The sequence below is a fragment of the Hordeum vulgare genome, chromosome 7H, assembly GCF_904849725.1.
Source record: "Hordeum vulgare subsp. vulgare chromosome 7H, MorexV3_pseudomolecules_assembly, whole genome shotgun sequence".
Taxonomy (NCBI): domain Eukaryota; kingdom Viridiplantae; phylum Streptophyta; class Magnoliopsida; order Poales; family Poaceae; genus Hordeum; species Hordeum vulgare.
In genome coordinates this window covers 605,982,410-605,996,857 of record NC_058524.1, presented here as the reverse complement: position 1 = coordinate 605,996,857, position 14,448 = coordinate 605,982,410, and positions in this window count along the sequence as shown.

Below are 14,448 nucleotides of genomic sequence, written 5' to 3'. Positions count from 1 at the left end.
TCACCACGTAAAACATGCAACAACAATTAGAGGACGTCTAACTTGTTTTTGCAGGGTATGCTTGTGATGTGATATGGCCAACGATGTGATGTGATATATTGGATGTATGAGATGATCATGTTGTAATAGTTAATATCGACTTGCACGTCGATGGTACGGCAACCGACAGGAGCCATAGGGTTGTCTTTATACTAACGTTTGTGCTTGCAGATGCGTTTACTATATTGCTAGGACGTAGCTTTAGTAGTAATAGCATGAGTAGCACGACAACCCCGATGGCGACACGTTGATGGAGATCATGGTGTGACGCCGGTGACAAGAAGATCGTGCCGGTGCTTTGGTGATGGAGATCAAGAAGCACATGATGATGGCCATATCATGTCACTTATGAATTGCATGTGATGTTAATCCTTTATGCACCTTATCTTGCTTAGAACGACGGTAGCATTATGAGGTAATCTCTCACTAAAATTTCAAGACGAAATTGTGTTCTCCCCGACTGTGCACCGTTGCGACAGTTCTTCGTTTCGAGACACCACGTGATGATCGGGTGTGATAGACTCAACGTTCACATACAACGGATGCAAAACAATTGCACACGCGGAACACTCGGGTTAAGCTTGACGAGCCTAGCATGTGCAGACATGCCCTCGGAACACATGAGACCGAAAGGTCGAGCATGAATCGTATAGTTGATATGATTAGCATAGAGATGCTTACCACTGAAACTATTCTCGACTCACGTGATGATCGGACTTGAGATAGTGGATTTGGATCTTGTACCACTCAAATGACTAGAGAGATGTACTTTCTGAGTGGGAGTTATTAAGTAATATGATTAATTGAACTAATTGTCATGAACATAGTCTAATGGTATTTGCGAATTACGATGTAGCTTGCGCTATAGCTCTACTGTTTTTATATGTTCCTAGAGAAAATTTAGTTGAAAGTTGATAGTAGCAAACTTTGCAGACTGAGTCTGTAAAACCGAGGATTGTCCTTGTTGCTGCGCAGAAGGCTTATGTCCTTAATGCACCACTCGGTGTGCTGCACCTCGAGCGTCGTCTGTAGATGTTGTGAACATCCGACATACACGTTTCTGATGACTACACGATAGTTCAGTACAAAATACTTAATGGCTTAGAAGCAAGGCGCCGAAGACGTTTTGAAACGTCACGGAACATAAGAGATGTTCTAAAGAGATGAAATTGTGATTTCGTGCTTGTGCCCTTGTTAAGAGGTATGACACCTCCGACAAGATTGTTTGTCCACGAAGTAAAGGAGAAAAGCTCAATCGTTGAGCGTGTGCTCAGATTATCTGAGTACGACAATCCCTTGAATCAAGTGGGAGTTGATCTTCCAGATAAGATAGTGATGGTTCTCCAAAGTCACTGCCACCAAGCTGTGAGAGCTTCGTGATGAACTATAACATATCAAGGATAGATACAATGATCCTTGAGTGATTCGCGCTGTTTGACACTGCGAGAGTAGAAATCAAGAAGGAGCATCAATAGTTGATGGTTAGTAAAACCACTAAGTTTCGAGAAAGGCAAGGTCTAGAAGGGATACTTCGTGAAACGGCAAAGCAGTTGCTGCACTAATGAAGAGACCCCAGATTAAACCCAAGCCCGGGACTAAGTGCTTCTGTTATGAGGGGAACGGTCACTGAGGTGGAGCAACTCTAGATACTTGGTAGATAAGAAGGATGGCAAAAGTAGAAAGAAGTATATTTGATATACATGATGTTGATGTGTACTTTACTAGTACTCCTAGTAGCACGAGGGTATTGGATACCGGTTCGATTGCTAAGTGATTAGTAACACAAAATGAAAGCTACGGCATAAACGGAGACTAGCTAAAGGCGAGGTGACGATACGTGTTGGAAGTGTTTCCAAGGTTGATATGATCAAACGTCGCACGCTCCCTCTACCATCGGGATTGGTGTTAAACCTAAATAATTGTTATTTGGTGCTTGCGTTAAGCATGAACATGATTGGATCGTGTTTATTGCAATACGATTATTCATTTAAAGAGAATAATGGTTATTCTATTTGCTTGAATAATCACCTTCAATGGTTTATTGAATCTCGATCGTAGTGTTACACATGTTCATGATATTGGTGCCAAAAGATACGAGGTAATGATGATAGTACCACTTACTTGTGGCACTGCCGCTTGAGTCATGTTGGTATAAATTGCATGAAGAGGCTCCATGCTGATGGATCTTTATACTCACTTGATTTTGAATCACTAGTGACATGTAAATCATACCACATGAGCAAGGCCTTGTTTTCATTGAGATGAAACAAGATAGTAACTTGTTGGAAGTGATACATTTTGATGTATGGAGTCCAATGGGTGCTGAGGCACGCAGTGGATATCATCATGTTCTTACTTCAATGACGATTTGAGTAGATACAAGAGTATTTACTTAATGAATAACAAGTCTGAAATATTGAAAAGTTCAATTCTGTTTCAGGAGTGAAGTTCGTCGTAACAAGAGGATAAACTGTCTACGATATGATCATAGAAATGAACATCTGAGTTACGAGTTTTGGTACGCAGTTAAGACAATGTGGAAATTGTTTCGCAGTTCATGCCACCTGGAACATCATAGTGTGATGATGTGTCTGAACGTCATAGCCACGCACTATTTGGTATGGTGCATGCTATGATGTCTCTTATCGAATTACCACTATCGTTTATGGGTTATGCATTAGAGACAACCGCATTCACTTTAAATAGGGCACCGCGCATTTCCGTTGAGATGACACAGTATAGACTGAGGTTTAGAGAAATCTAAACTGTCGTTTCTTGAAAGTTTGGGGCTTCGACACTTATGTGAAAAAGCTTCAGTCTGATAAGCTTGAACCTAAAGCGGATAAATGCATCTTCATAGGATATCCAAAATAGTTGGGTACATCTCCTATCTCAGATCCGAAAGCAAAGTGTTTGTTTCTAGAAACGGATCCTTTCTCGAGGAAAGGTTTCTCTCGAAAGAATTGAGTGCGAGGGTGGTAGAACTTGATGAGGTTATTGAACCATCACCCCAACCAGTGTGTAGCAGGGCGCAGGAAGTTGTTCCTGTGACGCCTACACCAATTGAAGTGAAAGCTGATGATGGTGATCATCGAGCATCGGATGAAGTTACTACAAGCCTCGTAGGTTGACAAGGTCGCGTACTACTGCAGAGTGGTACGGTAACCCTGTCTTGGAGGCCATATTGTTGAGCAACAGTGAACCTACGAGTTATGGAGAAAGCAATGGTGGGCCCGGATTCCGACAAATGGCTGGAAGCCATGAAATCCGAGAGAGGATCCATGTATGAAAACAAAGTGTAGACTTTGGAAGAACTACTTGATGGTCATAAGACTATTGAGTAAAGATGGATCTTTAAAAGGAAGACAGACGATGATGGTGATAAGTCACTATTAAGAAAAGCTCGACTTGTCGCAAAGATGTTTCCGACAAGATCAAACAGTTGACTATGATGAGACTTTCAGACTCGTAGCGATGCTAAAAGTCTGTTAGAATTATGTTAGTAGTTGCTGCATTATTTATGAAATATTGCACATAGGATGTCAAAACATTGTTTCCTCGACGGTTTCCTTGAGCAAACATTGTATGTGATACAACCAGGAGGTTTTGTCAATCCTAAGGATACTAGCAAGTATGCAAGCTCCAGCGATCCTTCAATGGACTGGTGCAAGCATCTCGGAGTTGGAATATACACTTTGATGAGATGATCAAAGATTTTGGGTTTGTACAAGGTTTATGAGAAACTTGTATTTCCAAAGAAGTGAGTGGGAGCACTATAGAATTTCTGATAAGTATATGTGGTTGACATATTGTGGATTAGAAGTAATGTAGAATTTCTGTAAAGCATACAAGGTTGTTTGAAAGGAGTTTTCAAAGGAATACCTGGATTGCGCTACTTGAACGTTGAGCATCAAAGATCTATGGAGATATATCAGAAGCGCTTAATGGAAGTTTCAACAAGATGCATGCCTTGACAAGTTTTTGAAGGAATTCGAAATAGATCAACAAAGAAGGAGTTCTTGGTTGCGTTGTAAGGTGTGAATTTGAGTAAGACTCAAAACCCGACCCCGGCAGAATAAAGAGAACAGACGAAGGTCGTCTTCTATGCCTTGGCCGTAGAATCTGAAGTATGCCATGCTGGGTACCGCACCTGATGTGTGCCTTGACTCAAAGTCTGTTGAGAGGTACAGAGAGTGATCCATGATTGAATCATTAGCAGCGGTCAAAATTTATCCTTAGTAACTGATGGACTAAGGAATTTTTCTCGATTATGGAGGTGGTTAAAGAATTCGTCGTAAAGGGTTACGTCGATGCAAGCTTTGACACTAATCCGAATAACTATGAGTAGTGAAACGGATTCGTATAGTAGAGTAGATATTTGGAGTATTTCCGAATAGCACATAGTAGGAGCATCTATAAGATGACATAAAGATTTGTAAAGAACACACGAATCTGAAAGTTTCAGAACCGTTGACTAAAACCTCTCTCACGAGCAAGACGTGATCAGACCCCATAACTATATGGGTGTTGGATTCGTTGGAATCACATGGTGATGTGAACTAGATTATTGACTCTAGTGCAAGTGGGAGACTGTTGGAAATATGCCCAAGAGGCAATAATAAATTAGTTATTATTATATTTCTTTGTTCATGATAATCATTTATTATCCATGCTATAATTGTCTTGATTGGAAACACAGTGCATGTGTGGATACATAGACAAAACACTGTCCCTAGTAAGCCTCTAGTTGACTAGCTCGTTGATCAAAGATGGTCAAGGTTTCCTGACCATAGGCAAGTGTTGTCACTTGATAACGGGATCACATCATTAGGAGAATCATGTGATGGACTAGACCCAAACTAATAGATGTAGCATGTTGATCGTGTCATTTTGTTGCTACTGTTTTCTGCGTGTCAAGTATTTGTTCCTATGACCATGAGATCATATAACTCACTGACACCGGAGGAATGCTTTGTGTGTATCAAACGTCGCAACGTAACTGCGTGACTATAAAGATGCTCTACAGGTATCTCCGAAGGTGTTCGTTGAGTTAGTATGGATCGAGACTGGGATTTGTCACTCCGTGTGACGGAGAGGTATCTCGGGGCCCACTCCGTAATACAACATCACACACAAGCCTTGCAAGCAATGTGACTTAGTGTAAGTCACGGGATCTTGTATTACGGAACGAGTAAAGAGACTTGCCGGTAAACGAGATTGAAATAGGTATGCGGATACCGACGATCGAATCTCGGGCAAGTAACATACCGAAGGACAAAGGGAATGACATACGGATTATATGAATCCTCGGCACTGAGGTTCAACCGATAAAGATCTTCGGAATATGTAGGATCCAATATGGGCATCCAGGTCCCGCTATTGGATATTGACCGAGGAGTCCCTTGGGTCATGTCTACATAGTTCTCGAACCCGCGGGGTCTGCACACTTAAGGCTCGACGATGTTTTATGCGTATTTGAGTTATATGGTTGGTTACCGAATGTTGTTCGGAGTTCCGGATGGGATCACGGACGTCACGAGGGTTTCCGGAATGGTCCGGAGACGAAGATTGATATATAGGATGACCTCATTTGGTTACCGGAAAGTTTTCGGGCATTACCGGAAAAGTTTCGGGCTCATCAGTAGTGTACCGGGAGTGCCGGGAGGGGTGACGGGGACCATCGAGAGGGGTGTCACGCCCCAAGGGGTCTCATGGGCTATGGGAAGAGATAAACCAGCCCCTAGTGGGCTAGAATAAGTTCCCACTAAGGCCCATAAGGTTTGAGAAGGGAAAAACACAAGGTGGAAAGAGTTTCCAAGTGGGAAGGTGGAATCCTACTCCAAGTAGGATTGGAGTAGGACTCCTCCACCTCAAATTTCGGCCAAACCTTGAGGGTTTGAGGCTGCCTCCTCCCCTCCCTCCCTCCTATATATACTGAGGTATTAGGGCTGATTTGAGACAACTTTGCCACGGCAGCCCGACCACATACCTCCACGGGTTTTCCTCTAGATCGCGTTTCTGCGGTGCTCGGGCGGAGCCCTACTGAGATTAGATCACCACCAACCTCCGGAGCGCCATCATGCTGCCGGAGAACTCATCTACCTCTCCGTCTCTCTTGCTGGATCAAGAAGGCCGAGATCATCGTCGAGCTGTACGTGTGCTGAACGCGGAGGTGTCGTCCGTTCGGCACTAGATCGGAGCGGATCGTGGGACGGATCGCGGGACGGTTCGTGGGACGGTTCACGGGGCGGATCGAGGGACGTGAGGAAGTTCCACTACATCAACTACGTTTCTTAACGCTTCTGCTGTGCGATCTACAAGGGTACGTAGATCGGAAATCCCCTCTCGTAGATGGACATCACCATGATAGGACTTCGTGCGCGTAGGAAAAATTTTGTTTCCCATGCGACGTTCCCCAACAGCGGTACGTGCACCACTAGTAGAAAACAGGTCTTTCGTTTGATCCTTTAGTCCCGGTTTGGTTTTTAACCGGGACTAATGTGACCATTAGTCCCGGTTCGAGCGGCTGGAGGCCAAACGGCTTTTGTCCCGGTCGTTAAGGGCCTTTAGTGTCGGGTTGAGCCACGAACCGGGACTAAAGGAGTGGTGGAAACCGTTCGCCTAGTGCGATCCCCTTTAGTCCCGGTTGATGTCTCAAACCGAGACTTAAGGTCCAAACCGTTTGCATCCCGCGTCGTTTCATGTGATGAAAAACCTGATAAGTGGTACAGACCGAGAGGGCTACAGCCATTCTCGTCTCCTCTGCTCTCTCCTCTCTTCTTCCCCATATCTTCCACCATGTATGATCCAATCACTCGCTACAGGAAGGTGCTCGCACATGGCACGACCAAACTCAATGTCATCTACACGAACGACAACGCCATGGTGCCGCGTTTTCTTTCCTATTTTGAGGAACGGCTTGAAGTGGCGGAGGAGAAAGACAAGTTCATGGGGCTTGATGTGGAATACATGGCCAATCAAGAAGGTGTTGCCATCATCCAACTTTGTTTCAACAGAAATGTCATGGTCTTCCAATGGGCGAGGTAAGTTTTGAGGCTTTTCTTTGATCAAAGGTTATGAAAATTGCATAGGATAGCAATATGTTTCATTTGAATCCTAAAGATCAATTTATCTTTAGTTGTAGTGAAACAATTTTTCTTGTTGCATATTGGCAAAACCGTGGGAGAACATATATGTCATAGTTAATTTAGGGTTTCTTGATCAATTCATAGGATATGAAAATTGCATAGGATAGCAATATGTTCCATTTGAGTCCTATAGGAAATATCTATTCCTCTTTAGTTGTAGTGAAAGAATTTTCCTTGTTGCATATATTTATTCTTCTGATTCATATATGAAAATTGCATAGGATAGCAACATCTAGGGCTTCTTTTGATTCCTCTTTTGTTGAAGTGAACGAACTTTCCTTTATAGTTGCATATTGTACTTCTGCCAAAATATACTTGTTATGATTCTTAATTATTATACTTCTACCGAAATATACTTGTTTTGCAGCACTATGTAACATTTGTTCCATTTTAATTTGTTGTTGTTGCAATAGTGACAAGCATTGTCCAGTACTCATAGATTTCCTTCGTAGCGGCATACGTTTTGCTAGCGTTGATATAAGGAATGACAAGCTCAAGATGAGGCACAGCTTCGGTATTGAGATACCAGCTGACTGCCACATTGATATCTAATACATATTCAGGCGTGAACATATGATGACTTCGATGGCTAATATGGCAGTCGCCATGATCGAAGAGGAGTACGCTGATATGAAGACCAAATTCCCCTCGGATCAGTACAAAGAGTGGGAGACGACCCCACTTGACGGTATCAACATTGAGTATGCAACAAAAGATGTGTACGTTGCATACGAGTTGTACCGCAGGATTCGAATCATGAACTATGGCGAGCGTCATGTCGCAAATCAAGCACCACCACCACCAATTTGGGGATATTCTGATTCAGACCGATAGTGTTCGCAACGGCAAACACTTCTATTTCTAGATATTATATATTATGTACTGCTTGAGGATCTCTAGCTTGGATGAGTATTTTTTATTTATGTCCCTGTTTAAATATGATGTGAGCAAGATTTTTGGAGCACTGTGATGTATGATACCATGCCTAGTTTCTACCTTTTTAGAGTTCATTTGTAGTGCTTTTTAATTTTAGGGTCATTTACCTAAAAAAATCATTAAATGTATGAAAAATAGCAAATGAAGTTAGAAACTGTTGAAATTTGAGATGTGGCTTGGAATTGTGCATATTGAATGCACAAAAAGTCTGGAGTTGAAACAAGTTAACAAAAAATGAAATGCCCGTGTAACATATGAGCCCTCATACTCTAAAGTAGATGGCCAAGTTTGTACACGAAGTGCATTCAGTTTTTGTCGTAATTTCAGGGTCATTTACCTAAAAAATGTTAAATGCATGAAAAATAGCAATTGAAGTTAGAAACTGCTGAAATCTGAGGATGTGGCTTGGATGGGCATGGTATGACTTTTTTAGCTAAATGACCCTGAAATTGAAAAGCGCTACAAATCAACTCTGAAAAGGCTGAAACTTGACATGGTATCATCATTTCACCCGCATGGCATGTGCTCAAAAGTTGGAAGGGTTACGGCAAAAAACATGATGCACTTCGTGTACAAACTGAACTATCTCTTTCGAAGTATGAGCGTTCTAGACGAATACTCATCACTTACAAAGCCATTTCATTTTTAATCTATTTCAATTCCAGACTTTTTGAGCCCTCAATTTCATCATTCAAAGCCACCTCATAAAATTTCTACCCTTTCTCACCTCATTTGCTATTTTTCATGCATTAAATGATTTGTTTTGAGCTAAATGACCCTGAAATTGAAAAGAGCTACAATTCAACTCGGAAAAGGCTCAAACTTGGCATGGCATCATCATTTCACCCACATGGCATGTGCTAAAAAGTTGGAAGGGTTACGACAAAAACATGATGCACTTCACGTACAAATTGGACTATCTCTTTCGAAGTATCATGGTTCTGGATGAATACTCATCTCTTACAAAGCCATTTAATTTTTTAATCTTATTTCAACTCCAGAACTTTTATGCCCTCAATATGCATCATTCAAATCCACCTCATAAATTTTCAACCCTTTCTCACGTCATTTGCTATTTTCCATGAATTAAATTATTTTTTGAGCTAAATGACCCTGAAATTGAAAAGCACTACAAATCAACTCGGAAAAGGCTCAAACTTGGCATGGTATCATCATTTCACCCACATGACATGTGCTAAAAATTTGGAAGGGTTATGGCAAAAACAGGATGCACTTCGTGTACAAACTGGACTATCTCTTTATAAGTATCACGGTTCTGAACGAATACTCATCTCTTACAAAGTCATTTCATTTTTTAATCTTATTTCAACTCGAGACTTTTTGTGCCCTTAATTTGCATCATTCAAAGCCACTTCAAATTTTCAACCCTTCCTCACCTCATTTACTATTTTTCCATGCATTAAATGATTTTTTTAAGCTAAATGACACTGAAATTGAAAAGCGCTACATATCAACTCGGAAAAGGCTGAAACTTGGCATGGTATCATAATTTCACCCACATGGTATGTGCTAAAAAGTTGGAAGGGTTACGGCAAAAAGAGGATGCATTTCGTGTATAAACTGGACTATATCTTTCGAACTATCACGGTGGTGTACAAATACTCATCTCTTACAAAGCTATTTCATTTTTTAATCTTATTTGAACTCCAGACTTTTTGTGCATTCACTATGCACCATTCTAAGCCACATCTTCAAATTTCAACCCTTTCTAACTTCAATTGCTACTTTTCATGCATTTAATGATTTTTTGAGCTAAATGACCCTGAAATTAAAAAGCAATATAAACAAACTGTGAAAATGTTGAAACTTCGCATGGTATCATCATTTAGACCACATAGCATGTGATAAAAAGTTGAGAGGGTTACAGCAAAAACTGGATGCACTTCATGTACAAACTGAATCATCTCATTTGAAGTATGAGCGTTTCGGACGAAAACTCATGTGTTACAAAGGCATTTCATTTTTTTAAACTAATTTCAACTCATGACTTTTTGTGCATTCAATATGCATCATTCTAAGCCAATTTAATATCATTAACTTTAGAGTATGTTGTTTGATAATAATTTTGTTTTTGTAATTAGTTATTATTATTTTATTGTTATGTTAGTTGTTTCTAATTTTATTTTAAAAAAAGGTGTCATATTTGGATTCCTCACATTTTTATGATAATAATGGATATATTATTTGTCGAATTACGATTTATAGATTTAAAAATATTAATTATGCCATATTAAATGAATAAATGGCAAAAAAGTTAATAAAACAATACTATTACTTATTTGATTTTCGGTGAAATTCAATATTATTATTATTACTTATTTTAGTTTGACCTTTTTAGTTATTTTGGATTTTTTGTTTTTATGCTTTTTAAGAATTATTTGAGTTTTTTTGAATTTTGTTTCCTCTTTAGAAGTTTTTTTAAGTTTTTAAATTAATTATTGTTGGTTATTAAACATTGTTGTTTATTTTATAAGTTGTTTGGAATTCAAAAAAATAAATCATGTGACATCAAGACCTAAGGGTTAATAGGATTGATAGCTTATTATTGTTAAGGGAACAACAAGTGGAGACTTGGGGTTGGATTAGTGAGAGGATGGGTGACAGGTCGGGAAGTTAGATGATTTGAAATGAGTGACTGGTCTGGAAGTTAGACGATTTGAAATGAGTTATCCATGTTGGAGGAGTGAGTAGGGGTGATTAGAGATTAAATTGTCAAATAATTCGAAGATTTTAAAATCGTGAAGAAATGAATTTTTTTTACAAAAATTTCAAAAAAATGATTTTTTTAACATTCAAAAAGAAACTTTTAGTCCGGGTTGATAACACCAACCAAGAATAAAGGTCCTCGAGCCCCAGCAGTCACGTGGAGGGCCTTTAGTCCCGGTTCGTGGCAAACCGAGACTAGGGGGGTCTTTAGTCCCAAATTAATAGTCACGGTTGAAAAAACGGACTATAGCTAGGCACTTACCAACCGGGACTATAGCCCCGCTTTCTACCAGTGCTCGGATCTTAAAATTGTAAGACCCTACAGGTAGGAAACGACACAAAACGCAAGCATAGTCATTTTTTGTTGAGTCGCTGTGGAGTCTAGCTACAAGTCGTGGGATCGTGTAAAAACGCATGCTGAGTCGCTACCATGAACGAGTCTAGCTCAAGCTTTAATCGTGCCTTTGTATTGAAGATGGACGGTGGATCCCCGTATTGAAAATCCTCTTATGACCCCGGGCTCAGAAGAGGATTTTCGATACGCTAAATTCCTATATAAGTTATCTCTTTCCCTTCCGGGGTCGTTATCTTTTTCGTGGGCGCCAGCGCTGTGCCGCCGTTTCCCCCTCTCTCTGGCTTCTCATCTAAATCCTTCCTAGGAATTATTGAGATCCCATCCGAGCTGGCAAGCATATGGATGAAGAAAGGGATTGACGAGGATATCACAAAGGTGCTCCACTTCATAGGTAATACGTGAGCTTGGTACTACTTTATAAATTAAAAAGTATCAGATCTGGGTGGGGTGAATGGTTGTGTTTGTGCATGTATACAACAAGTCTCCTATTACTACTTGTGATAGTAGAATTCTAGTAATTGTACGGTAATGGCCGATCGCTGTTTCTAGTATTCTATCCGATCAAATCCGTTGTTTCTTTACTATATTTTCTAGCCGATCACTACAAGTCGATTAATAGAATATCTAGCTGGTCACTAATTGCTAGACTTTTTGTTAATGATCGGCTAGAAAGTCTAGTAATTAGACAACTATCTTACTTATGTGCTTTACTTCCTAATTAGCACTTCTCTTTTTTTTTTTTTCTACAACTGCTAGCCAAGGTAAAACGAAAAGGAAAATTGTTCCTGGAAATCGGTCTGACATTGGATGGGGTCATGGAGACGACGTTGATCCTAAAAAGAAGACCGTAAGATGCAAGTATTGTTCTGTTGTTAGAGGAGAAGGGATTTACAGATTGAAGCATCATTTGGCAGGCACTCAGTTTAATTCAGAGCCTTGTTCGAAAGTACCCAATGATGTCCGAGCAATGTTCCTAAAGTTGTTACGTCGTCAGGAAGAACAGAGTGATGCAAAGAAGAGGAAGTTAGAACAGATAGCAACCGGTTCTCATGAAGTAAATGCCACATAAGGGAATGACCAAGATCATGTTGGACATCAGCTGGCAAACAAGAGTAAAACCCAGGCAACTGTGAATCAATTCTACAAAAAACAAGAGAGGGAGGAGGTTTGTATTCGGATTTGTCGTTTCTTCTATACGTCCGCTATTTCATTTAGTGCGGTCAAGAATCCAAAATTTGCAAAGATGGTTCAAATGATAGGCAAATTGGTAAAAATCTGAAGCCTCCACCACATCATGAAATACGAGTAAAATATCTCAAGCTAGAAGTTGAGAGAACAATGAATCTGATTGCTGAATTTAAACAAGAGTGGAAAAATACAGGTTGTACAATTATGTCGGATGGCTGGACCGACACAAAGAGAAGATCCATTTACAACTTTTTGGTGAACAGCCCAAAATGTACTACGTTTTTGGCATCCGTTGATACTTCTGAAATTTTAGGGCCATAGGCAAATATTCGAGATTATTGATGAAAGATGGGAAACACAGCTCCATAGGTCTTTGCATGCTGCTGCATACTACCTAAATCCACATTGCCTAGAATAATTTTAGGGTCGTAGAAGTGAAACGTGGCCTTTACACACGTCTCGAGAAAATGGTTCCTGATCTAGCTGAAAGAGTGAAGGTGTCATGACTAGAACAAAGAAATCTCCAGGTTAGTTTCTTCGCAAAAGTGTGTACTAACTGTATAACCATCTTATTGTTCTGTGTAAGTAATATGTCTTGATTTCTTGCACCAGCTGATTGGTGGGATTCATATGGGGATGATGTCCCAGAGTTGCAAAATTTTGCTATTTAAATTTTGAGCTTAACTAGTAGCTCTTCAGGTTGCGAGCGGAATTTTAGTGCCTTCGAGCAAGTTATAACTTTATTTTTTAATCTATTGCTTTGGAAAGTTACATAGTATGTATGATGAACTAAGGCTAGCTATTATTCTGAAACTCATGTAGGTACAATCTAAAAATAGAAATCGCTTGCACCAAGAGAAGATGAATGATCTAGTCTTTGTCATGTACAATCTAAAGTTGTTTGATAGGCAAGCTAGAAGAATGGGACAAGCAAAGGTGACCTATGATCTAGAAGATATATCTTCTGATGATGAATGAATAACTGAAAATGAGGATCCTGTTCTTCCTCCACAAAAGAATTGGTTGCGTGCTCTAGACAGAATTACCCGTAGGGAAGCACAGAAAGAACAAGACGCTGATCCTGAAATGGAAGTTGAGAATATGGTCAATAATTTAACTGAAGCATGTACACAAAGTCATTTCACTCGGATATATTACATATTGTTTTATTCTTTGTTTTTAGAAATCACCATTATTTTCGTTTCTTATCGGGTGGTGATGATCTTGGATTGGACCAATATCTTGATGGGTATGACTTTGAGGACAACAATCGAGAAGTTGGCAAAGATAGAAACAATCAAGTACACTCTACATCTGAGAGAGGTGCTACTAGTGCTAAACCATCGAGAGACAATGACGATAATCTTAATTTGGACGACTTGTACTAATCATGTGGTTGTTCCTCTTCAACAACTTTAGTGAACTATTTAATATTGTTCGCTCAGGCTAAACCTTCATATTTGTCTATGCCCTTTAATGAACATATATGTCGGAGACCCATGGTTTATGCTCAGTCCTCTATTCTTAAATAGTTGTAACCCACTACCTAATTTTCCTCTTCATGCAACTGTCACATCATCAAGTCATGCATGTGATCATTAGCTATAATTTATGCACTAATCTATTCATGCAATCATGCCGCCTCAGCAATTATGCATGCCAATTTGTTTAACTAATTTTTGTGTGGGCATAGATGTGACACTACAAATATGTGTAGGTTATGTTACACATTTTTGTTACGTAGACAACCCGTTGACTTCATACTCATACAATATTATATTACACGCTTCATATGCTTTATTGTTTCTAAAATATAAACTGAGATCAACCTTATATTTGTTTTTGCAACGCGTATAAACTGAGATCAACCACATATTTATTCATCTGTTTTACTAAGATTTTTGCAGCAACACGCGCGGCGTATCCTACTTAATTTTGCCAAGTTAATTTTTTATATATGTACACTACCTCTCGACGTAATTTCACGATGAAAAACTTTTTGGTGTGAGTTGTACCAAATAAATATATATTTCTAGCTCATGCACTCTTCACTAC